Source organism: Coturnix japonica, chromosome 14 (assembly GCF_001577835.2).
Source record: "Coturnix japonica isolate 7356 chromosome 14, Coturnix japonica 2.1, whole genome shotgun sequence".
In the NCBI taxonomy this organism is placed as follows: domain Eukaryota; kingdom Metazoa; phylum Chordata; class Aves; order Galliformes; family Phasianidae; genus Coturnix; species Coturnix japonica.
The window spans coordinates 9,276,910-9,304,221 of record NC_029529.1 but is presented as its reverse complement, the minus strand read 5'-3'; the positions used below and the strand labels follow the sequence as shown (position 1 = coordinate 9,304,221).

At 44.5% G+C, this 27,312-nt stretch overlaps 1 long non-coding RNA gene across 1 annotated transcript; it reads right to left on the bottom strand.

The window, feature by feature from the left end:
• Window positions 1-32: 32 nt before the first annotated feature.
• LOC107320842 lies at window positions 33-27,287 on the bottom strand. The gene is made up of 2 exons (XR_001558395.2): window positions 26,091-27,287; window positions 33-6,544 (listed from the first exon to the last, which is right to left on the bottom strand). It is a non-coding gene; the product is annotated as an uncharacterized LOC107320842 (long non-coding RNA).
• Between the last annotated feature and the right edge of the window lie 25 nt (window positions 27,288-27,312).

Genomic DNA, 27,312 nt, shown 5'->3' with positions numbered 1-27,312 from the left:
TTTCGGATAACTTTACCATTCAGAGCTCTTTGGTTTAATGATTTCTCTTTAATTGAACAACCATTAGCTTTTAAGGAGACACATAAATCATTATTCCTTAATAATAAAAGGTGGGAAATCCATTACACCTGAATGCATCCCGTAGTTTCAAGCTTTACAATGTGATTTAAAGTATATTTTTTGAGAAGACTCCTAAAGCCACATCTTTCATAGAAAGGATTTCTTTCTGTGTTGTCTCCCCAGGAGGTTCTTGAAGACACCAAGAACAGAAACTTTACTCTTATAGCATCAGCATGGGTGATGCTACAGCTATGTTGAATAGTTGTCATGTTAGAATTATCCATCATACATTAAGGCTGGTATGTCCAACCCACAGGCTGCCCTCTGCCCCACACTATAGAAGTGGCTCTGCCCCACTCAGTGGCCCCAGGCACACAGCCATTGCTCTCAACAGCCAAACTGCTACTAATACTGAAACCAGGGCACAGGGAGGGCAGTGCTGCACAGCGCTGACTCAAGTGATGGCAGAGAATTGTATGTTGTTTGATACATGGGCTACACACAGTGCTCTGTACAGCAAAGAACATGCAGCTGTGCCTTCCGGTTTGATAAAGGGGGTTGAGAATAGCTTTCAAGATTGCCAAAAATATCATCAATTTATGTCTGTGGCACCATTTCCAGTTCATACAAATACATCACCTGCGTGTATAGATCTGCAGTCAGGCATTCAATGCTACAATCTGATCGTGTCTCTTTACCAGACTTTCACAACATCTCTCTTAGCAGAGAGAAATAACCTTCGCTTCACAGCCACACCTTATTCAATAGGTGTTATTTTGGCAGCACACACATTTGAGAACAGTTGTCAAGGATGACGTTCAGGAGGAGTAAAAGCAATGACAGTGGGTCACGTTCACTGGTGCAGATTTCTATAAGCATGGCATGCAGGCTGCTGTTCATCAGTGGCAAAGATGCGCAGCTAACAGTGGTGACTGTGTTGAAAAGCAGCGTTTTGTAGCTGAGGATTTGTTTGATCAAATATTGTTACTGTGCTCTTTGTGCCGGTTGTAGTTTCCCTGGAATTAAATAGGAGGCATTACTTTCAGAGCAACTTATGTATATGTGGCCCAAGACAATTCCTCTTTACTCGGTGCGGCCCAGGCACTCCAGAAGGTTGGACAGCCGTGCATTAAGAAGTGGATCTGATTTCTTTTCAATCTCGTATTTACAGTCTGGCAGAGCTCAGAACAAATGTAGGAACTGATCCTGCAATTTGATCAGCCCGTGTAAACCCAATGAAGTCAGCGGAGTCTGCATGGATGGATCGGATTCCAGTATTGAAGATTATTTTTGTAGCCTGTTTAACAAGCAAACCTCACTAAATCTCGCAGTGATTAAATAGAACAAGGCAACTGAGATGTCTGCAGTTGGCATTTTTACTCTAGATGAATGTCCCAGCATAGGGCGAATTCATCTTTTTGTTGTAAGCAGCAGAGAACAGATCCTAGAAAGGGAACAAATTAGAACGAGTGAATCTAATAACAGAAAAACAGTTTAAAGATAAACTTGGGAAAATAGATTTTGCTTTGCAATGAATAAAACCAGGTTCTCGAGGACATGATTGTTTTTATAACTTTCAGATGTGAGCTCTGATCCTGCAGGGAGCTCCAAGCAGGCAGATCTCAGAGGCAGTGCAATGTCCTTCAGTGTCCTGAGATGCGATTTCAGGTCGGAAATTCTCAGCACAACAGACAAAAAAGTCTCAGTTTTGGTGTGTAAAAGGAACAATGAAATGATGAAGCTTTGCTGTTCCTGTTCCAAAGGGCTGAAGTTGAAGCCCTCTGGTTGTTGGTAGGGATGTGACCGTTGATTTTTTTCCCTGAGAAGGTTGTCTCCTAAGTATTGTTAGGAATCGGAGGTCAATAGGATGCAGAAGAAGTTGGATTAGGAACTCTTGCCCCCTGATTGTTCGGATGTCAGCTCCTATTGTCACTGCCACCCCCTGGTTTCTCTATGCTCTGTGCCAGCCAGCAAAGCCAAAGAGGTCAAAGCACAAGCAAGCCAAAACTCCAGGGCAGAATAAAAAAGGTATCTTCTCTCTTGCTTCATAAAAGCCATTGAAAACAAATGAGATGCGAGCTTGTCCTCCTCTTTGCCGTGACTTTCAGAGGAATATTTAAATAGGAATGCTGCAGATATCAGTACACGTATTTGAGCAAAGACTGAGAGTTAATTGCTGGAAAACTGCTGCTATATGTGGGGTCTGTGGAGGAGTTCCTCACACCAGCAATGCCAGGATTGTGCTGTGCCGCAGAGAGGAGGAAGATACCAATTAGACTAATAGAAAGAGCAGGGCTGGGAGCACAGAGATAAACATCTGGAAGGCTCCCTGGGGCAATTCCATTTGAAGACTTAAAAATAGGAAGGATGAATTTAGCTGCAGTCCTGAAATGGAACTGAAACTGGTAGAGTTGTTTGCAGGTGGAATCACATCATTGCGCTCCTTCCTATTATCAGCAGTAGTTCACATTTAGGGGAGTTTGGTAAGCTGAGCTTTTAAGAAATATAGATGTAGAACTGGCAACAGACTGTGGGAGGCAAGATGAGAGCGAGGATTAACACTTCCACAGCGGTGAAGTCAAAGCCAAATGTGGCATCTGACTACCTTTATTCAATCTCAACGTGTAGCAATGAATATTAATTATATTTAATACAAGCTGGTTTGTATTTTGAATGTGAGCAGCAAGCATTCAGGTGGTGCTGACACTGCAGCACAAAGCTGGCTGCCATCATTCAGAGTGCCTTGCTTTGCAGGTAACCCATCCTATCCAGTGGAGTGGAGTGTTGTTTCACACTGGAGGCATTTAATTATCTTGATAAGACTGGAAGAAAAATACATCTTTGGGGTAGTTTGGGCTGTATATGGTCAGCATTTACATCTTGGTTTGGGGTATTAGACAATGTAATGGATGTCTGCAGTTACTGCATTAAGCAAAAAGCAGGATTCCTATCTTCATTTCCCTTTCCCACCAAACATACTCATATTTGTATTTAATATCCTCCAACATTTCTTCCTAATTGTACCTGGCAAAAGAAGTCCTTGCAGAATCATCGGTGCTTTGCCAGGGTTGAAGGCTGCTGCCTTCAGTGATGTGATGCATGTAGGAACCCACAGAATCACAGAATTACCCGGGTTGGAAGGGACCTCAAGGATCATGTAGTTCCAACCCGCTCTGACACTTGAATTTTCCTGCCTTCTCTGGAGGCTACTTCAGTGTTTTAGCAGACTGCAGTTATCAGTACTCTTTTTACCTCCTGCCTCAATGCTCAAGGTAACGTCTTGATAAATGGAAGGATTTTTTCCCATATATGCAGCAGCTTCTGCAAAAAAACATCTGCAAACAGGGCAAATACAGGCCAGTAACTTCTTTTTAGCTCACAGAGTGTGAGTCGTGAGAGCCCTAAGACTCATGTCCACCTTTTCAATGCATACATTTACACATACACATTTGCAGACCTGCAAACCCAATGCAATCGATGCCTTCCTCTCCACAGATTACAATTTGAGAGCTGAAAACAATTTATAATAAAGGAGTGTAATTTAATCCTGAAGGTGTCCTGATGTTTCAACATTTTGAGGATACTTCCAACCTGTGGCTCATTCCTCAGTGCAGCAGCCAGGCGCTACTTTCAAGGAAGTAGGAAACTTTTTCCAGTCCAATGTTCTCATTTCCTACATCTCTAAACAATTGTATGGGATATCCCTCTGGGTCAGCAACTGCAGAGTCACAGAAATACTACATTGCAAGGGTCAGTATATGCCTAAAGATGTCACTGCTGTTAGTCACCTTTCCCATCCTCTTGCCGGATGTCGCTGCCCTCCAAGTAAGCACAGCTCAGGCAGTTGTGAATCAGCCCTTTGGCTGCTGCAGTCCAGACTCATTAGCAAAGTGAGCTGATGGCAGCGGGAGTGTGTGACCTGGTGCTCCAGATGTCTGTGCCTTGGAAAGGAGTAAAGCCACCAGCTGGAGGCACTGCTGAATTTATCTACTTGTCCCAGTGTGTTGGAGCTTTGTTAAGCATCAGATGGTGGAAGTGATGGAGAAGTACTAAAGGCAGAGTGTTGGTCTGATTTGGAATAACATTATGTTACACTCTAGGGATGGGTTTTTGGAAGCTGGGGGGTGCTTAGATATATGGACAGGCTATTTTTGAGATATGACAATCAAAAGCTTGAGGATTGGCTATCTAGAAATTTGTGGGACATCCTATATTATCTTCTACCATGTGAGAAGAGATGTAGAGATGTAGTCTTATCCCATACATACAACAAAATGACAGCAGAGGAACACATGGAGGAACTGCAGGCGGGGAGACACAGCTGGTTTTTAAGGGACTGCACAAACAATGTGGAAAAAGCCAAAGAGTCAGAGTTCAAAGTCAGTGGCTGAAGGGAAGCAGCTCCATGTGGGTGTGGGGGTGGGAGGAGGTGGGAGAGGGAGCACCATTGCCATACCCATTGCCAGACGGGAAGGGATTTTCCATGTGTAGGTGGAAGCCCTGGGGAGGAAGGATGAAACAGCACAGATGGGGGTTCCTGGGAGTGAGGAAACTCATGCAGGGACCCAGATCTTGTGACAGGGCACAGCCCTGGAGAGAAGCACAGTTGTTTAATGTGTACTGTAAGTCACTTTGCAGGACAAGTGCCTGGCTCAGAGCTTTCTGCCTGAGAGCTGGAGCAGCCTGAAGTGCTGCAAGGGAACTGCTGTCACAGGCACAGACATGTGCACCTCGTGCAAAGCTTGTGCTCACACTCACCCTCTCTTCTTTCTCCCAGGTTCATTGCCTTTTCTTTCCTTTTACTCTGGAAATAAAATCACTGCTTTTGCAAAAAAGATTTTCACACCGTGTTAATAATCAGGAAGCCAGAACTCTTCAAAGGTTAATTCTTCAAGAGCAGTTTGGAAATTCCCACCAGAAAGCATTATGTCAAGAAACTGAAGAGAGCAAGGGCTGACGGGGGAGTTCCTGGGTATACGAGACCTCAAGGAAGACAAATAGCAATAACGTGCATGAACGAGAAAGGCCTATTGGTCTTTATTTTGTTGTTCTTCCTGTTCTGCTGGCTCCATCAGTGCCGGTCCCTGCCTGGAGGAGCTTCCTCATTCTTTCCCTGTTATTTTTGAATCCACCTCTTTCAGTTTCCCAAAGACAGAACATAAAACAGATTGATCAGTGAAATAATGAATTCCATTTCTTGTAGTGCTGAGCAAATACTCCTACAGCAAAATCAAGGATGATTGTAGAAACACCAGCCTGGACCAAAGGCAAGAAAGAAAAGGGCCGGCTCAGCAGCAGCAGCAGCATCAAGGCTTATGGAGTGTGTCCTCTTCTCTTGAGAATTAAGACTTTCACAGAATCTTTCTGTAGGAATTCTTATACTCATGTTTTCCTTGACTGATGGTGTATGATTCTTCCTGCTTTACTTATGGAGAGATTATTTAGCCACATGATTAGCGAACACAACAAGCAATTACACACATATTGTACTAATTGAACGCTTGTGTACAGAAAAATTAACATAGACATTATACTAAATAGGCTCATCTCAGTGAAACAGAGGGAGACAGAAGAAAACTTGCTATTAGAGCAGGAAGAGCATAGACCACATCTTTCCATCAGGTCACTCCAAAAGTAATGCCTCCTATTTATTTCTATGGAAACTACAACAGATTCAAAGAGCACAGCAACGCTGTTTGATAGAGCAGATTTGTTCACATCACTATTGCTACTGCTGAAACACACCACTCACCCCCTCGCTGTGTTGCATCTGCTCTTTGTTCTCCATAACCATTCATCAAACATCAATTAATGTCAATGGGTGCCATATTTTTCCCCATGAAGGAATTCAATGACACACCTTTGCTCCACCCACACTTCCATGTCAGACTCCACGCTGTCAGAGTGCCCCTCTGCTGCCATCTGTCACACAGCACCAACATGTAATGGGATTTGACTGGGAAGGTTCAACATCTACTGCTGTCCCACCAACATCCACCTCCAACGCTGTGTACCAACATCATAAAATAGGAGGCATTCCATTTGGACGAGCCTTTGTAGATCTGTCATCTTGTTTTGACTTAGCAGACATGATTCTTTTCCAAAACAGTACATTTGGTGGCATTTAAAGAAATCTGTCCTTCTCTAGATGCTCACGTATGGCATTTCTTCATTGAACAATGACATGAATAAACTCCCGGTGGCCCGTATGTGTTGCAAAATGCTTTTACTATGCAAGAGACACTTGAATGAGGATGGTACAAATGGAACGCGTTTCCGTGATGTTTTGCAGTCAGCAGCCTGGTGTTGGCTCGGCTGCTTGGGACAATTCTTTAATCCTTATGCTAGAAACAAAAATGTTTAACTATTGCAGATGTCCTGCAGGAACGGTTCCCAAGAAATGAGGCATGTCAAGGAACTCTGGCTTTTCTTTGGGGAAATTTGAATTTTTCCTTGAAGGACTGGAGAGCTTTAACGTTTTAATCTGCAAAGTAGAAAAAAACAAAAAGGCAAATAGGCAAAAAAGACACAAAAAGATAAAAGTAACCTGCAGGTCATCTCACTTTGTTCCAGAGGAATCTTGTGTCAGGAAGGCAAAATGGTTCTGCATCTGGAGTCCAAAATACACAAATTCAGACCAGCACTCCTAAGATAGTTTGCTGCCAGGGTTATCGCTCTCTTAGAACATTGCTGATGTGCAGGAAGAAATGCCAGCTACTTTGAGAACAGAGGGATATGGCAGGGAGGTAAGAGGAAAAAAAGAGTCGCGTGATCTGTACCTTTCTCTAATAGAAGAGGTCAGCACCACAGTGACAATCTCAATTTCTGTTTTCTCTCTAAGCTTTTAAAACCAGCTCCTCAAGCTTTGGTGCATCCCAAACAGGACAATACATCACTGTATGTACACTGTTACAGTCAATGACGTTGAGAGAGTGAAGGAAAGGCAGTAATTGTGATCACCAAACATATACACACATAACTGAGGATAGAGGAAGGTAGTGGAAAATGCTAAAGGGAAGCAAAAGACTCCTTGGGACTATCGCCTTAATGTCCTGGTCTTCCATAGAGAGTGCTCTCTGGAGAGGACCCAGATGTGGGCACACAGCTGCTCATCTGCCAACAGCATCTCATCCAGCATGGAGAGCATGGGGCAGCAAATGGGTGAGGGCACATCTCCCTCCCATACAATGACATGCAGCATCATCTCATAGTGACATTATAAAAGTAGCACTGCTAACATGCTGTGGGCTTTGAAAAGTAAATCCTTGATTGCTGTAAAACTGAGCAGTGCAATGAAGGCAGTACATGTATGTCAGTGCAGCCTACTGCAGTCTGTTCATGCAGCATACTGTGTGCGTTTGCAGATCTCAGGTGACACTGTGTTCCTGGAAGGGCACAAAGAAGTGGAAAACAATATGCCATAAAGCCCATCTGTAGTAATCCAGCAGTCAGGTGACCTTTAGTGTAGCTTTATGGCGGCCATAAACCCGGCCTACACCGCCAGTGAGTGCTGAGCACGTCGATGAAATGCAGGGATGCTCATTGCAGAGCGGCTCCTGGTCACTCGTATTGTTTGGATGAGCCCCAGGTTGCACACACAGTGTTACATGTGATCGTCCATGGCATATAGTGCTGCACAGGAGAGGCACCCACACTGCAGCAGATGGAGACTGGTGTGCAGAGCAGTGTGAACACAAACAACTCACTCGCAGTCCCAGTGCCACTTTTTGCCTCCCTTCTGAAAGCAAACTGTCCAGCTGGCTGGCAGCAGTCATGCAGGCAGCGAGCTGTTGTGTGGCTGGGTTCCGATGTAAAGCCTTGGGGACTATCCCTTCAGGATGCCCCCGAGAGCTGTGTTACTGTGCTGGCACAGGGGAACTCTTGTATGCATTAACACTAATTTTGACCCATGTGAAGGAGGGTGAACTTCTGAAAAACCGAATGCCTTAACTTCATGATGTCCTTTCCCCCCCAACAGTTCTACAGGCTGCAACACAGTGAGTTGAAGATAAAATGGTTGTGGATTATACTTTTTTGCAACGTTCAATGGTTTGGATCAGTCGGACAATCAAAGGGCACGGCAGAGGCATGCCTTTCATTGCTGCTATAAACCATCAAACTCAGACTTTGCACCATGTAGAAGTCTATGTTATAAACAAGCTCGGCTGCTATCATATTACCATCCTGAGGCTAATTTATATAAACTGCCTTCAGAGCCATGATTAGGTTCAAAAAAACCCCCACATGCTGCTTAGGCAGACCAAATTCCTGGAGTTAAATTTTCAATAACACCGCTAATTATTCAGCCATCCACTGTGGGGAAATTTCTGGTTCAGGAAGGTTGCATGCTCTTTCTAGACGAGTTTAAGAAGATGGTTAAGTAAATAAAGACGGGCTGTTTTTTGTCTTAGGAGATGTTATGTCTGTGTTCTGTACATGCTGTATACTTGGGAGAAGTAAGTTCAGTTCAGCAAATCGATGCAGGCACAAATAAATCTATTGCAGTGTTAAGGCAGCATAAGAGAAGAGACATCGGGATGTATCAACTTATTTCCTACAGAAGAAATATTTACAGCCGGGGAAATACTGACATTTTTCAGGAACACTTGCAGAGGTCGTGACCAGGTCTGCTCCGGGTGAACCTACATGGTTCATCCTCAAAGATAGAAAGAGTTTCTATCACAGCACAGAACAAAAAGAGCACTGTTTCTTCCACTTGGTGTGATATATATGCTCCCATGATATAATGACCTCCTCCCCAAAGATTTTTGAGGCAAACACTCCCTCCTTATTTATGTGGAGATCCAGATGTATCTGTGGCTGGGAATACATTAACTCACGCTTGTTCAAATGGCAGCATGGTTACACAAAAATTAAAAATCATTGTGCAGACTTAACTGCTTAAAAATGCTGATAACAGCCCAAAAACTAATTCCAAAAAGGTGCTATTTAATGCGTTGGTTCCAGCCCTGCCTTACTAGAAAATAGTACAAATGTGCTAACCTTTATCAGTCAAAGTCTCTGCTGCCCTGGATTCCCATGCAATTGAAAGCAGAATCATCTGCAACAATGGGAGCTTTATTTATCCTGCACAATTGCTGCCAAAGCAGTCCTGGGACTTCCATGAGACTGCTATGAATATGTTTGGAGTGGGATGAATCTGGCAAAGCGCTGCTAAACTGCTGTCTCACCAGTCTCAGGTCTGCCGGCTGGCTGCACTGATGGGCAGTTTTTGTGCAGGGTTGCTAAGGAAATTTTAAAGCTTTTAGGAGACTGAAATAGCAGCGTTCAGCCTGCCTCCCTGCTAGAGACTCACGATTGCTGTTCCCTCTAGAGGCAGTGGAGAGGATGTAATTGCTGCTGTGATGACAGCTGATGAAGATTTAGGGTAAGGACTGCAGTCAGTGCCCAGCCCTGCGTCCCGCACGTACAGCTCCCACTGGGGACACTGGGGGCTTCGAGAAGTAAAGAATGAAGAGGAAAGGGGGAAATGTGAATCATTTGGTTCAGTCTTTCTGTTGACTCCCTGGACCCCGTTATGAGATTGTCTGTTCTTTACATTATTCACGGTGACAGCAGGTTTGTACCCGAGGAACAACAGCTTAAGTCTTGCCTTTGAATTAGGAACATTCAGCACTTTCAAACATGCTGCGGGGCATTTGCTGCACCATGGGAGAAGTCTGTGGCCTTCTGGGTGTCCTACTGAACTGGCCATAATCTTGTTAGCCTCTCTAATACGACCTACTTCTTCTCTGGCCAGAGTCACCCTGTTTTATAGGAGATGATAATGAAGTTAAATCTGCTTTCCAGCATGTAGGGCTCTCAAAAGAAGAGTGGTTTGCTGATAAATCGGGGCTTGGTGCAGGAGCACAAGTACTGATGGGTTCCCACAGGAGAACAGGCTGTGCAGTCTAGAAGCCTTCTTGTTGGGTATTATCACACTTAGGTAGCAGTGAGAATTTAGGGGCATCAAAGTGATAACGTACCTAGAAAGCTCACTGATTGCATCCCGGGAGATGAGCCATTAAAACAGAAGGAGTCAAGTATTCTGCATCCTAAGATATCTTGGCATCTATATCATACTATATTTCACTGCTTCACAGTTAGGAAAAGCTCCGGGTCTCTCTTATAAGGGGAATTTTCAAGTCATCCATGAAAATAAAGCATCGATGTGAATTTTAAAGAGAATAAACTTTCCTCTTTCATGAAGGTGACTTTTAATTTATGCGCTCTACCTGGCTGCTCAGTAAATGGACCTGAGGCTGAACCAAAGTTCAGACCAGGTCCAAACTACTTTTGGTAGCCACAACTTAAAGCAATTGAGGACAACAAAACCGTACGGAAGGTATTCTCTGTGGTGATGCCGACTTTACTTCTTAAAGAGTTGAAAAGGGAGAGGCAAGAAGCAAATAAAAGATGAAAAGAAATTTCATAGTGACTATAAATGTAGCTACTTGAACTCTTGCCAGAGCGGAGGTGAGAACCTCATGAATGGCAAACATCCAGGCATCAGCGCTTCTACTTGTGGAAGAACATAAATTGGAAAAACCACCCAATTCTACAGCTTGAGTTTGGATGATTAAGGATTCTGGGGGTATATTTCTTAACATATAACCCTTCGTGTGAGAAAAACACACTCAGAAACCTTGGTTTGCCAGAGCAAATGTGTATTCCAGGTACACACCAAGCCTGAGAATGAGATTCTCAAAAGTGTTACCTTGTTCCTTGGGAAAAAGGCTTCTGTTCTGCTGCCAATATTCAATGAGTAGTTATTTTTAAAGATACATACTGAAGCGGTGGATGTTCCCCATCAGGAGTCATTTTAAGCTACTGCTGGGAGGAACTTGTGGATGCCACACAGAGCAGTGAGGGTGAGCTTACACCAAGGGCTTCTCATTTTGATTTTGAAGATTTTGACTTGACTTTGAAGATTGTCTTGATGTGTGGTTGCAGTAAGCTGCCCCTGATGAGCTCTGCCATGTAAAACAACTGCTGTGGGTTTCCCCAGGTGGTTGGTCACCATCACTAAATGGACTGCACTCCAAATGCAGAGTTGATCCCAAAGGTAACATGATGGATATTAGGGAAAACTGAGATGAACTGCCTGGGCAAAAGCAACATGTAATAGACCCAGAATTAGAGCTTGGTGTAAAGCCCAGAGTTTCACCGTGACAACCCCCAAACATGATAAATGTGACAAACTTTTAAGCAGTGCACATAGATGTAGCCAAAGTTTCTATGCAACATTTGGTTGTTATTTCTATCTTGAGATCTACTGCAGTTATTCAACAAGGATAGTAACACAGCTTACAAGACCGCGTATGTAAGGTATGCAGTGCATGCAAGGTCATGTGCACAGAGATGGATTCTCCCTAGTTATCAGATGCCTGGGAGAATCTGTGTCATCCTGATGCCAAGAGCAATAAACCCCAGTGTCATAAGTCAATGGAAAGCAAAGCCTGTAGCTTGACAGCAGCTCAGAAATATTTAGCAGTTCCCAAAACATACATTTCTCCCTACCATCATCACCTTGCGTTGCCTAAGGTTGTTTGCTTTTCATTTTGGTTCAGACCTCCATTAATTGTGGCACAGTGTCAAAATATGAGGTCCTTAGACAACAGCTCGTTCACCTTCTGCTTCTATTCCTAAAGTCCAAAGCCTGATACATTTTTCAGAGAGAAAAGAGTACTGCCCTGCTTTATGAAGAGGCTCAGGTGAAAAAGTATGATGCAAACCTCAGCAGTGAATGAGGATTGGGCACACAGATATGCTGTGCAATGGTGAACTCATCAGGTTGCACAGGTTACAAGCAGATAGTGGACCACAAGCTGTCATGGGGAGGGTAAGCAGTCACAGGAGTGAGGGCTCTTTAAGGCAATATGAATGAGCGAAGAAGTTCTGACCCAGTGTGTGCACTGCTAAGAGCTGAATGCTCTGCAGGCGAGTTCCTCCTGACTGTGAGCTCCCTGGAAGCTGAGATGTGGCCCCGAGGTGGCCACTGGGAATGAAAGTGGAGGTCTCAAATTAGACTTCAGTCAAACATTAACAGCTAGGAGACAATGGAGATCTTTTTTTCCTACCAGCAATACTGCATTCGGGCCAGATCACAGCACTGGACTGAAATTCCTGTGGGATTTTCTGGAGAGCCTCAGCCTCCCAACCTCTTTTGCTGTTATGCTTAAAACAAAGAACATTTTTATTTGTGGAACGTATCAACTTGCTTAGAACAATACCAGCAAATAAGAACATAGCCCTGTCTCCTTTTTTTAGTAAGTTTTCAAACCAGCATGATCTAATCATTCATCCAACAAAATCCAAAGGAATCTGACACTCACTCCCTTGGCAGCAGGATGGAAGGCTGAATTAAATGGGAAAGCCAGCTCTTGGCAACAGAAAATTTCCTTTTGTGAGCAGTATCAAACATAGGCTTGCACCCTCAGCTGGTACCAAGGAGGTTTAGACTACACCAGGAACCATTTCTTCTTCAGGTTGACTCCAATAGGGAAGATGAAAGGAGAAAATGTTGAAGAAGGACCAAGATGCTAAGAAAGTTTTGAATTTATAGCACTGACACAGATCAGCTCTACAGATCTGGTCAGATAAACTCCTGCCATCGAATGCCTTGTTTATCTGCAGGGGTTGTAGGCCAGCAGAAGGCCACTGGCATCAGACATGGGAACTGTTTGCGGGCAGGAAGCACAGGGCTGGGAGCCAAGCACAGCAGGGCACTCACAGCCTGCAGCCCCGTGACTCCTCAGAGCAAAGGTACAGCTCTACTTCTCATTTGCACAAATAAAGCTAATTGCATGTGGTCTATCAGGAAGGGTACGGTTAGAAGTGCTGGTGATAACAGCACTGGGAGCACCATGTGGGAGCCTCCGGGCACTGAGTTTGCGCCAAGGATCCTGGTGTACTGCCAGCTCCAACTGCCACATTGTGCAGGTGGACCTGTCTGAACAGTGATGCATCACTCTGTTAATCTCCTCTCCATCCAAAAGCTCACTGATGGATGAAGCAGGCTGTGATAGACTTCAGGCCAGGAATCTTTAATCTTATTCACCTCTTACTAAGTAAATAACTGATTTCCATCTGATGACTGAGGAAGTAGTTAATACATAGATTGCCTAGGATGATATATTTTGTCTATTGATATCCTCACAGAAGAGAATACAAGTAGACGGCATAGGAAAGGGCCTTGAACCAAGCACAGAGCTTTAGTGGTAGAAGTTTTATCGCACCTATTTCAGAAGATGCTTTAATATTGGAGAAAACGGTAGAACAGACATGAAAATGTTTTGTAGCTTTGTGGATCAACTGCAAATCACAGCACCAGGGCTAAAGAAAACATAGTGCCCCAGTTGGTTTCTATTACACACAATAGTTAAAAATGGATGATGGTGGCTAAATTTTACCCCTGGACAGAATACAGCATGCCCCAGCTGCACTGCATGTTTTATTTTCCTGTCTATGGGTGCACAGCATGCACTCTACGTAATGAAGGATAATTATGTCAGTGCATAATTAGAGATAAAAAGCAGCAAGTGAGATGCCAGTGATGAGATCAGTATGATAATCCTGAAGGCATTCCCACCTGGCACGTGGCTTGGGGCCATGTCTGGGGTGAAGGTCAGGAAGCCACCTCTCTCACTGGAGTTCTACATGGCTCCGATGAGGGCATTCAACATTCCTTTGCCCCCAGTTCCCATGTGGTGCAAATTAAAGATGATCTTTCAAATGAACATCACCACTCTGCAGAGGACCTATGAAAAACTCAGGCGATGTCTGAATCATTTCTATATTCTTTCCTAAGTGCTCTGTAGCAAAGTTTACAGAGCTGAGCTTGGAGAGTACAGGAGTGTTGTTAAAAACCATTCCTTTGTAAGCAGTGCCTTTGTGTTTACCTCTCCAAAACTCTTCCTAAAGGCTGTTCATGTGATGCTGGAACACGAATGGGAAATGCCTCATCTCAGACTTCCTGTTGTCAAAGTGAAAAATAACGCCATCTCCTGCACGGGAGCTGGCTTGGGCCCAACCCACACCATGCAGTGGCACAGGGCCTTCAGATGGCTCACAGGCAGCAGGGTGGCACTGGTGTGACACTGCTGGGAATGCAGCCTCCATGCTCTTCCAGGTCATGCTCTATTTGTAACTCCGATAGCAGAGGAATGGCGAGAGGAGAAAGCAGGTGTTACACTGGGTTGAAGTCCAAAGAGCACCATGTTCTCATTATGAGTATTGTGTTGCCATCACAGATAATTATAATCTGACATCTCAATTCCTTTTCTTTTTTAAAGCACACTGAAGCCAGAGACTCCGTGGTGACAGCACAGGAGATGTCTGTTGTTCTTCCTGACTGAGTATTTTATCTTATGGGGATTCCAGGATATTGCTGTGGAAATGCCAGATACTAGAACTTCATTATACTTCTGTTTGCAAAACAGATCTTATCTCTCCCCATATAGACAGTTACCCTGGCAGGCACATTCTGGAAAAATAACAGCCAAAAAGAATGAAAACTCTTTTCAATTGCTTTGTTGAAAAAGCAGAATCTGATACAAGTTCTCTCCGCCAGCCCAAACACAGCGCTCATGCACTGCTCCAGCTTTATAACATTGAGCTGCTTGTTCTTCCTAAACCTTTTTCCAGCTGTAGCTCCATTATGAAGTTGGATGTTTTTCCTGAAACTTACAGCAGCACATCGGTCCTGAAACATGAGGTAGGGCAGTAAATTCTGCTGGTGAGAGGTGAGGAGCATCGCTGAGCCCACTGTGAACCAAGGACTTGGAGGGTGAGCACTCAGGGTTCAGTGCAAAAATCATAGAATCACAGAATGGCCTGTGTGGAAAAGGACCACAATGACCATCTGCTTTCAACCCCCTGCTGTGTGCAGGGTCACCAACCAGCAGGCCAGGCTGCCCAGAGCCACATCCAGCCTGGCTTTGAATGCCTGCAGGGATGGGAAATCCACAGCCTCCTTGGGCAACCTGTTCCAGTGTGTCACCACCCTGAGTGAAAAACTTCCTCCTAACATCTAACCTAAACCTCCCCTGTCTCAGTTTAAACCCAACCCCCACTGTCCTGTCCTCTTAAGAGTTAAAAATGCAAAACTGATGATTTCTGATACCTTCTAGTCCCACCAAAACCAAACCCCGCACTCATGCAATTTATCCAGAGCTATGGACTGATCCACATTCACAAGAATTTCTGTGGTAGGACAGCATGAATTTTACTGCCAAAAACCCAGCGATGTCTAACATCACCATCTCAGTTTTGTGGGCAGCAGTTTTGTTTTCTGGTACTTCTGTCACGGCAAGAGTAAATTCTTTGTGATATCAGTGTTTGCTGGGCTCCCCGTTCCCAAACATCACCAAGAAGAGGTTCTGCACACCAGCAGGTTCTGAACACGGAGGGCAGAACCCCCGTAGGGCCATGGGCTATGGCAAGTGATTTACGTGCTTCAGTTTGGGTTTGCTGGCATTTAATGCATTCTATTTTAAGACTGATGACTGGATGACACAAGAGACAGTGATGTAACCCTCCGATGTAAGCTGGCTCCTCGCCTTTGCTGGCCTCACAGCTCACCACGGCACTGACTTCAACAAACTGGGAAATTTATGAGAGATCTCTGCTCCAAATCTGTAATTTTCCCAAAGCTCCAAAAGATAAATCCACGTTACAAAAGGCTTCATATCCCGTCTTTCGTATCTTAAATGTCAGTGGCCGAGGCGGGATGCAGGTAGCAGCAGCACAGTACGGCCCCTGCTCCGGGCTGGGGTTGGTGACGGACATAGTCTGACCTGATGGCTGCCATTGCCAAAGCACTCAGCATTATGGTGCGTGCCTTTTCAATCTTCTTCCTTTCCTAAATACACGTGCTGAGTCTCACCTTTGTTCTGCTAATCACCGGTGCCCGGAGCGGTTGGAGGAAGAGATCCTCTTCCCTGGGGCAGGTAATCAGGGTGGGTTTTATGTGAAATATCTGTGAAAACGATCTGTTCCCGATGGCATAACTTGTCCACTGGGTATCCCAAGGACATCCGCTATAGAAGAATTCTGATGGTGGGATTGTATTTTGGTTTAGTTGATTCATCAGAAAGACACAGCAGCCAGTTGTCAAGATGCACAATGAAGATCAGTTTAAAAATGTGAGTTTCTCCGTTTTAATTCTGAGTATTATTCTAGATGTACTGTACGTGTACCAGGACACTTAGACCCCCAGCCAAGGATAGCAGAGCACCCACACGAAAACACTGGTGAGAAATGTTTCTGGTGAGAAGCAGACCCCACTGTTTCAACCTTTCACACTTCTTTAAAGCCAGAGGGTGGCTGTAACAAACCAGTCCTGCCCTCAGCTCTCATCAGACGGTTCTCACCTCTTTCCCTCTTTTCCTGCTGTTCATTTTGGCCTTCAATGCACACATCTCTCTGTTGTGTGACAGCAAAATATCCCAGCGCTCCACACAGCCTGGCCTTGGGCACCTCCAGGGATGGGGCACCTGCAGCTTCCTGCACATTCTTCTCCCCAGTCTCCCCAACTCCTTTTTTTCCCCCAGTTTTCTGTCTCAGAGGAGGTGAGGGGGCTCTTAGAAGATCCGTGAACAGCGACACAGAGTCACAGCATCACAGCGTCACAGCATGGCTCAGGTTGGAGGCACTCTGTGGTCCCCCTGCCTCAGCACTGCCCCAGCACAGCCATCCGGAGCAGGGCCCAGCCCCACAGCAAGACCCTGCAGGGTGCATCCTGCATCAGGCAGTGGCCGTGCACTGAGCCGGGGGAGCTGAGGGTGGTTTGGAACTGTACCTTAAATCCTTCTTTAAGGATGCTGCCACCAGGGGCAGCTTCAGAGATCCATGCGGGCTCTGCGGGCAGCAGGGGGCGGCAGAGCCGTGCGGGCGGCGGCACCGGAGACACGGGTTCGAGCCCCGAGACCGTCACGTCTCCTGGAGGGTTTTTATCCAAAAAGGAAAAGCCCCCTAAACGAGCACAAAATACATTGCCTAGAGGATGCTGTGAGCAGGGAGCTTAACGGGTCCTGCCTGTGAGAGCAGTGGGCACACAGCCCTATATGGCATATAAAGGGCTCTGCCATGTGCAGCTGGAGCAACATGGAAGAATAGCTTTGTTATAAACCCCATTGCTAGTAAATATTCCCAGCCTGGGGTTGTGAGCATTTTGGAAAAAAAGTGAATTGAAACAATTGGCTCTAAGTAAGAGAATAAGTTTGAAGTAGGTTGTATGATTGTAAACTTGTGGCTTTGGAGGAGAATGCAGCAGCTATTGCTTTGTCACAGTAACAGTATTTCATTGCCCCACTGAAATGTCTCTGGAGGAGCAGTGCATGCTTAGATTTACTGTGTGGACTTTCTTCCCAAAGGATCTGCTCATCCGAGGAACTGGAAGCCATTGCTCCATGCTATACCTGCACTGCAGCAGGTCAGGGCTGTGCAGCGCTGTCTGAGTGCTGCAGCACTTCTTACTTCTTACTGCAACCAAGGGAGGCTCGAGCAACATCTGCCAGCTAATGCTTGGGAACCAACGCACTGCTCCTGGAAACGTGCCTGGAGCTCTTCCTACAGAAGACAATGATCTTATCTATTCCTAATATCTGCAGCTTAAAGAAGGATTTAAGGTACAGTCCCTCAAGAAAACATAGGACTTCTTAACATCTACAAATTTGATTGAATGCTCCAGGACCCACAGCAAGCTCGGTCCTGTCGTGTTTTTATCCACCCAGAATATCTCCTCAATGCATTTAAAACTACTGGGCAATTTTTAAGTTGGTGGAATAATTGCTTCTTGATTACACTAACGGTATGAGCCAACAGTGAATCCCAGCTGTTCTATTGCCTGTTGGATTGGACACACACCCACAGACCCCACAGCCTCTGCCACCAGGCTCAGAGGTGGCTTTTAAATAGGTCAAGTGATCTCTGAACATCGTGTCTGAGATCAGACCCTCCTGTGCAGAGGTTTTATTTATAGCTACGTCTGTGTCTGTACAGATACAGATATGGGTGCAGAGGAAGGGATGCATCCTACAGCATCCACGAGGGAGTGGTTGCTTCTCTTTAGACCCTTGGACCTTGTTCCTTTGGGATTTCTCATCCCAAAGTGCTGCCAGAGATGCTGTATTGTATCCAGATGGAAGGTGACAAGCACTATATAACCAAATTGTTAAATGAATCAAGTTGTTTGATATTTGAAAGAAAAAATGCTTCTCCCAGAGCTCATAATTTATTAAAACCCGAAATCAAGAGCTGAATATTTATAGTTTACTTTTGTTCCTCTTTCTTGAGCTCTCTAGACACAGACTTTGTTCAGTTGGCCTAAAAAAATGAGCTCCACATGCCGAAAGAACAAATCTACAATGCTTCTCCAGATTTACAGCCTCGTGGAAGAAACAAAGTTTCAGTGCCTGTTTCATTGAGGCAAGTGGGCTGAAGTGCCTGCCTTCCCACCAGCTTCCTGGCTCTCCTCCCTTCAGGCTTTGGCCATGCACTATATTGCTGAGCCCATGAATGGGATGCTTGGTGCAGTCTGGTCTCAGGGCTACTGCACAGTGCTGTAGGAGTTCTCAGCAATATGCATACCTGCATACACTACTCCTGTACCTTCCCAGTGCTTTCAGTTACATTCTAAAGCTCAGATATTGTTAGTTGCTGTGTATTCGTGTATGTAGTGAAGTTTTTGAAACGCAAGAGCTTTGCATGCAGGCATACACTTAGGAGAAAACCCAGCACTGAAAGGGACAACTGAACCACTGCTTGGCTTCTCTGCACTGCTGCAGTTCATGGGTTCCAGTGCAAGTACCCCAAAGTATGGTTTTATTTCTAGGCTCTTTAGAAACATGTATTACTACTTCAGGCACATTAACACCTTGTTTTCCCTTCCTCCCTCCCTCCCTCCCTCCCTCCCTCCCTCCCTTCTTTCCTTCCTTTCTTCCTTCCTTCCTTCATGAGCCAAGGCACTAAACCTGCTCTAGACAAGGAAATCTGGGCATTTCCTTGCCCACGTGTATTTTTACATCGCACTTCCTACTGCTTCCCAGCTCCAGACCTGGCACAGTGGTCTTCAGACAACAGAAATGAATACAAATGCACCTTTTTAGATGCATTATGCTACTTTTCACCAAAATGAAGATAAACATGGTGTAGAAAACACGATGCGTCATATGGATGAGAACTGTGTAATTAAAACAAACAAAAGCACAAACAGAAAAGCTTGAGAAAAAGACTAGGAAAAATTCACAGCAGGCAGAGAAACATATTAAACATGTGATCACATCACAGCCTCTGTGATGAGCCTCTGTGATGATTTGGCCTCAGAAAGCCCCAAGTGAAATCACAAAGTATCTAACAAGACCAAATGAGCACTGCTGAAAGCACGACACAGGTCACAGGTAGCTGGAGCCAGGTTTTACACCTGATAAGCACTAAGCTACCAAACTTGTCCTGCTAGGAGTGGTCAGGTTCAGGCTCTTCAAAACTCTGACAGAGCAAAGCCAGCAAACAAAGCCAAACAAACCCTCCAAATATGACAAAGTCCCGACATTCTCAGTGAGTGCAGCCACTCCAGGTCCTGCAGGCTGCCACACCCTGGGCTTCCAGCACCCATCCACAGACACAAGTGCATTTTAATGAAGGTTGGGAGCTTCCTGGCCTGCAAGGATGTGAATCCACAGGCTGGCAGCACAGCCTGATGCAGCTGCACTCCTAATGGGGACACAAAGAATTAACAATAGATTTGAACAGAGCTGTTCAAGCATGCTTTATTCATTCTGCATGTTGTGCTGGAATTATTTATGATTTTTCCCATCATCTGAGTAGATACTTTTTCTGTAGAGAAGGCCAATGTCTAATGTTTCCTCTCCAAAAGCCAATTTAAAGGAGAAGGGGTTAGACAGCTAATATTTTATCTACAGAAGAAAATAATTATTAAAACCAATCTTTAGCTGTCATTATTCAATGACGTTACATTGATCGGAGCCTGCTCTGACACAGGATGTGTCTCACCCTCTCCTCGTCAGATGTGAAATGGCTTGGGGAACCAATTCCACTGAAAACCACTCTTTTTTGAACTCAATAAGATAAAGCAATTAGTTTTCAAGCTGATCTAATTTGCTATGGGGTACACAGCTGTAAATGTTGACATAAAAGAAACAGAGGGAAAAGGTGTATGAGGGCACTTCCAGTGACTGCGCCTTTGGTTGAACGTGGGTTTGGTTTTCACACTGTTCTCACCTCCCAGGAGTGAAATAGGGGTGAGCCAGCAGAAAGCTAAGAGAAAGCAGAGGCAACTCAAGCTACCTAAGGTCAGAGCCACAACTTCAAATCTGGAGTAAAAGGCAAAGAAAATACAAAAGAAAAGAAAATTATAGAAAGGAAACTCATCCCATTTCCATGTTTATTGGATCCAAGGGCCTGATTCTGTTCTATTCCCAGGAGTAAAATACAGGAAGAGTTACAGAATGCTTGTTGACAACAAGTGACTATAGCTATGGGGGAGAAGAACATGCTCTGAAGTAAGTGCTCCAAAACTCTCATAAATCGACACTGGAATGGACTATAACCATTGTATTTCCATGTCTGTTACAACAGAGCACAGCAGGACATACTCTCACCATAGCAACCCAGAAACTGCCCCATCCAAGTGTTTCCACTCTGCAACACCAATCCTTCCCTGTCCTTGCTTCTCAAAGAAAATTGATGTATTTGGGCTTTTAAATAGCACTTGAAGCCTGGGTCCCAGCTCCAGTGCCACTTGAAGTCCTCTGCACTCTATCAAACAGCAGCAACAGGAAGCATGAGTCACATCACTCTTGTGCTGCAGAGAGGTATTGAAAAATGGGGTCAGAGCTAGGAAAGGATCTCTCAAATCCCTTCAATACATATCAGTCTCTTGGGGCCCGCTCCTTATAGCACATGGTGCAGAGATTTAATGATCTGTTAGGGCTCCATAAGATGAAGTTTTATCCATACTCCTCACATGCTCCCTCTTCTGCTGTACAGTCAGCCTTCACCAGGACAAAAGTTCACAGTGAGACCCCAACAGAGGTGATTTGGGACAGCTGATGGTCAGGCTCCTGCAGCCCTGCTGTCCCTGCCAGCACGACAGTGGCTTCTGGCAGATGCCAAGTAGGCAGCTGGAGGTGAGAACATCACGTTATATCCATTACTCCAGACCTTGTTTGTTAAACCCCTTCTTTGTTAGTATTTCTGTTGTGTTTCATTCTAAACATCTCATTAAAACTTCACGACAAAAATCTGTCCTTGGACAATTTTCCTGGAGAGAGAAGACATTTCACAAAGCACTTCTAGATTCAATAGGACAACATGCTTTTTTCCCTTGAACTAGGAAAAAATAAAACCACATTCTGGAAGAGAAACTGCATACATTATCCATACCAATGGTGCACCAGTCCTTGGCTCCTACAAACTTGATTAACTTCCCCGGCTTGCTAGCACAACATGCTTACTTAGGAGATACTAATAAGAAGATCTTAAAGAACTGACATGACTGTGATCCCTGGAAGGGTGGTTGTAATTCCTTACTTGTTTAGGAATAGATTGTCTCTTTTATACAGGTGGAAAATGAAGGAGAAATCTAGAAGAGCCATTTCTGGGAGTGCTATGCATCCTGCTCCCACACAAACTAAATGAAGTCTTCCCTGGCCAGCATCCCAAGAGATTAGCTGTATTCAAACAGCTATTGAATCTGCCAATAGCTGAGATGCAGAACTGCAAATATTATATTTAGCACTTGAAATTCTTTAAACGTGAACAGTCAGTTCTTACAACACAGGAGTTGGTGGTTTTATTAGTTTTTTTCTACTCTACTAAGGAGAACAGGGAGTGAGATGAACCTTTTGAGACAGTTTGGGCAACAATGAAAGGACACCAACTGTACGCAGGTAAGCTGACAACAGAAAAGTAATTTGTACCCCGATGCTTTGTTGAGAAACCAACAGCCTTCTCTGAGCACAGGGTTAACTCAAGAAACACTTCTGCTGCCTGCAATTCCCAGCCGCTCTGCAAAGTGGCTTTTGCAGTCTGTGATGCTCTAAAAAAAGAGAGGAGCTAAACGCTGCAGTGATTCATAACTGCCTTTGGGAGCACGCAGGCAACCTGCTGCAGACCTTTGGCATTCTGCAGCTCCTTCAGCTAATGAGTGACAGTAAGCAGTGAATTGCCTGCCAGCAGCAGAAATATAGGTACTGCCAAACATCCCAGCATCACACCACAAGATCTCATGGAGAACTCCTGCTTTCATTTATATCCTATTAGGGATTTTTAAAAGCCTTGGCTTCCTGTCTCATGAAGTCAGTGGAGCAAGACATGTACTCTACGAGCAAAGGAAACTCCACTCAGATGGCCCACAATGGCTTTATCCAATTCTTCATTTATTCCATAGTCTTTTAGTTTTATAAGCCGGTCATATATCTGCACTGAGCTTTACAGTCAGACTTTGACCTGCAGTAATCAGAGATTATTGGATATCATTTCTCCCCAGGGACTGAATCCGCAACCTTGGGCCTAGATTTGGGATTGAATTTGGGGTAAAAATATCCAGACTGGGCCACATTTACGGCAATTATAATAAATGGTCCAATACTAAATTTAGCTTTGAAATCAGTCTTTCTTCCTACTGACAACAGAAACACTAGCTTATGCATAGATTAATAAAGCTGTGCTATTATCTGCTCATTTATCCTGTATCATGAAAATACTTGCTGTTTTCTTCCTTTGTGCTTTAATTGCTAGTCCTTCAGAGCAAAGATCATCTCTTTCACTTGTGTACAGCATACAATAGGATCTCGTTCTTGAATATTAATTAATTTGCTATGTAGCAGTTATTTTCATTTCTGATGATGCATCTGAATTTTTAACATGCAGAACACCCCTCAGGTAGCCTTTAAGCAGTTCTCATCCGTGTCAGTGTTTGGATTATGTATGTTGAAGATGTTCCTTTACCCCAAACTAGAAAAGAAATACTTCCATTCTATTTCCTTTCTTTCCTGCTTCCCAGGTTTTCCACTTTTCCAGCGAGGAATAGTAGTAGCAAGTCAATATATACAAAGCTCAGCTGACTGCATCAATAACGGGTTAAGCTGTCTAGATTATCTGGTACCAATAGTCAGTGTGTGCCATGGTCTCTGTAAGCCAGGCTTCGCAGAAACACCTGCCCCTTGTTTGCTCACTCTTACTCCAGGTTTGCTTGCACTGAAAACTTTTGCCTGAGAAACATTACGATTTCCAGCTGAGCAATTCCCTTCCCTGATGACTTTTTATTTATGGAGATGGCACACCTACAGCCTGAGCCCAAAGGACAAATAGTGAACAGAAATAAAAATACTCAGAGCTATTTTTTTTATGCTTTGCTGAAATGAATATATATATATATCCCTTCAGTTCCCCCCGCATCTAAAACCATGAGAGTTCTCTTGTACAGGAGGAATTTTCACTGACGTAGCCACAGCCCTAAGAAAACATTGTCGTGTCTATAGTCAGCCATCTAAATACTCAAACAATAACAAATGCTGCATGTTTTGAGTATTTAGTATTCAAAAAAGCCTCCTTCTCCCCCAGTTCCATATTTTCATATTTAAAAAGATGTTTTCCATTATTTATCATTAAATTCAACTCCCAGTAAGAGTCTGCTAAGGGAATAAAACAAGTCTTCAGAGCCTTCTACAATTAGCATACCCTCATCATGCTCCAGTAATTATCTCCCCAGAGACTTCAGTTGGGATGCCATGCTGCTCTCATCACTGCAGCATTCCCATGGGGGAAATTAAGAGGCAAAACACCAAGATTACTCAGATGCCACATTTGTTGTGCATCAGCCATTGATCTTCTAGTCTTTTTGCATTTGACTCTAGCCAACAAATGACCTAGCAGCACCCAATACCAGCACAGCTGCATTTGTTCCAGGCTACTTATGGTAGGTCATGATGGATCAGAGTGGAATTTGTGTTTAATTTACAGGGAGGAACAATTCTTTAATAACTCAGTACTGCCCAGAAGATACAGGCACTGTTTCTCAGGAGGCATCAGGGAGAAGTGCTTGGGTGTGACAGTGTACTTTTACACGCTCCTTTCTCTTCTTTCCTTTGCTGCCTCCTCCACAATTTACCTGACAAAAGTCAATTGATTTTGCCTTATTCTCCAGTTCTTCTTTGCTGCATTATTAGTCCCAGAAAATGCTTGGCTTCTTCCCAAGTCCCTGGCTCCCATTTTATATTCATATGGTATAAAAACATTAGTAGACCACGTTAAAATTATTCAATCAATCCCATTAAAAAATGACAATTTCTAATTTTATGGACAACGTGTAATTAAAAACTATCTGATCATATGCAGGAAAAATTCAACAACCCAGTTCCAAAGCCTCTTCACACTGCAGCCCCAGAGATCATTTCAGTACTACTCCAATGTTATTCAGTAGCAGTTGGTGTTCTATGAGTAGAAAGGAAAACAGCCCTCTTAAAATCAATTTCTATCAGGAATTTCTATCAGCTGTAAGTATTTCTGAGAAATGCACGTAACCAGGTTTCTCTGAATTAAACCAGGAAATTTGATTGCTGTATTTTTACCCAGGATTACGTAACGTATCTCCCTGCTTGATTTATACTGAATGGGCATCAGTCATAGCCAAATGTCAGGACTGCATACTTGATAAATCATGACTAACTCTACATTGTATTGCAGTAACCAACTGTTTATTTCACAGTCGCCAACATTATGCAAGTCTTTAGAAATATTCAGAACAACAGTTGTGTAGTACACAAAATCCAGGAGAGCCATGTGCCCTCCTACATCATGTTACGTGTGCTAACTTCTGATCTCACATCTTACAGCCCTCAGGAGTTGACAGAAGTGTTTCTGGTCACTTTTTGAGCAAGGTCTCATAAGGGAGATGGATTTAAGGACCTATTTATAGGAGTAGTGCATGAACGCAATCTCATCAGCCATTCCTATTTGATGTCTTTCAATATTTAAATCATTTAAGAATGTATAGAATGAGCATTTCCAAGTTATAGGGAGCTTGTAAGAAATGCTATTCAATAGAGAGCATAGTTTCACTTTTTGTTTTCCTTCAAACAGTTTCACAGGAGAAAAATCTGTCCCAGCATAGTATATATTTAACAGCCTACTGGTAATGCATGATTTACAAACCAATTTCATAGATTGCCAATATTTAATCTGTTTATTTATTATTCCCTTCCTTTAAATGCTACCTTTGTACATTAACAAAGACCCCATAACTCACACTTAGGACTATTCCTAAACCTGATGAAGTTCTTAATCCTAACCAAGGACTCGACAGAGCCATACCTAGAATGGAAGACAACATCCATGCTTCTGTATGTGTGCGTTTGCTTGGTATGTGAAGACTGGCCATAAAGCAATATGAGGATGTTTGTTTTTTATCACAATTCAGCCTGATCCATAAATTAAATTGCATGTCTTAGGAACAAAATGATATAAACCTACATTAATTGCACTTCAAGCATCTCTAGAAACATAAAGGACCTTCATATTGGCCAATACTCTCAGAGTGCATTGTCCTGCTCACAAGATGAGTACAGAAGAAACTGAGGAAGGATTCTTGTAACTGGTGGTGCTGACAGCAATGCCATTAGAAATTCCAGTTACAGAGAATTGCAGAACTAACTTACATTGTAGCTGTTAAATAACATTGACTCAGTGGACTCCTAATCAGGGCTGCTTTAGAACAAAACCAAACCCAAACAGTTAAATAATCAAGCTACAGCTAGCAGGACAGTAAATTATGTATCTATTGATATCTAGCTTATATCAGCATCTTCAGCTCTAGAATAGAGAATTACATACTTGCACTGGTATCATGCTTGCGCTAAAATTACGATACAGCAACAAGCTCAGTTTCCCTCTTGGCCTAAGAGTTTATTTGAGGTACAAATTGAGGTGTAAATCTCTTCTCTCTTTGGGGTGAAAGGAGAGGATGGGAGCTCTGTAGGAACTGCATCGCTACAGTCATTTTCTCTTACCCGTCACTCGAATCCACTGTCACCCTCATCTCAGACACACGTGAGACTCGAGGAGACTCCCAGGATGCCAGCAGTCACCACTTATTGCCAGGCCTTCTGCTGCAGAACACTCCGCAGTGCTGCCTCACTGCTCGTTCCTCAACAGGCTGCCTGCTGAAGTCATCGCCCTTCCTTGCTCTGACACACACACAGTCATCTTCCCCCAGCTCTCATCGCTGGGCTGAGAAAACTTCCTCACCAAGTGCTCCTCATAATGCAGCACAGCCTGCGGTTCCCTTGTAGCCCTGGGAAACTACAGCTCCCACAGTGCTGCGCTGTGCTGCAGCCAGAGCCCGGCCGTGCCCTCAGAGCTATGTGCTGGCTCATGACCATGGACAGGAGGTTCCCTGCTCTCAGCACACAAGGGCATTGACTGCATCAGATGCTCTGTGCTTGGAGCCAGTTATTTGTGGAGCCGCAGGTATTTCACAGGGGAGGCACGGACAGCGGGAAACACCACGTCTGCTCACACAGCAACATCTGTTACGAGCCACGGCTTGTCCTGAACATTTGCTTTGACTTAAAGTAGCACGGCTGGAGCAGTTAGACACAAGCATGTGTTCTGAAGGGAATATAAGGTGCTCTGAATTCGTGTTTAAAGCGGGCACAAAGGAATTCTGTCACGTCCATCTGTCAGAATGCTTTCTGACACAAAGTAAACGACAAGTAAGAATATAAAAACCGCAGGAAAACAGTCAGAATGGTACGAGTGCTCCACACATCCCTGTCGGCCCACACGGGCCTGCTGGGCCTTGATGCACGTCGACCCGCTCGGCCGGCGGCCATCTTCACACGGACAGGCCGCGGCCGGCTGACGCTTACGGTCTTCAGCTAAAGAGGGGGGAAACCCGAGGCGGGGCAGCACCTTACTCCGCCCCAAAGTCGATATGGGAGAGCAGCAAACCCCCACACCGCCCGCGCAGCCGCGTCTCCGCCTCAGGCTCAAGGCACCGCGGCGGGCGGGACCTTCCCGGGCCGGGCCTCACATCAAGGGGAGGGGAGAGGGCGCGACGAGGCGGCGGGGGAGGGCAGTGCGCATGCGCCGCGCGGCCGGCAACGTCTGCGCACGAGTCGATGACGACACAAGCCATCTGCCGCTTGGCCCCGCCCCTTTAGTGACGTTGAGTTTGATTGACATGAGTATGAACCAGTAACGTGCAGAGCCGTCGTTCAAACCGGCGGT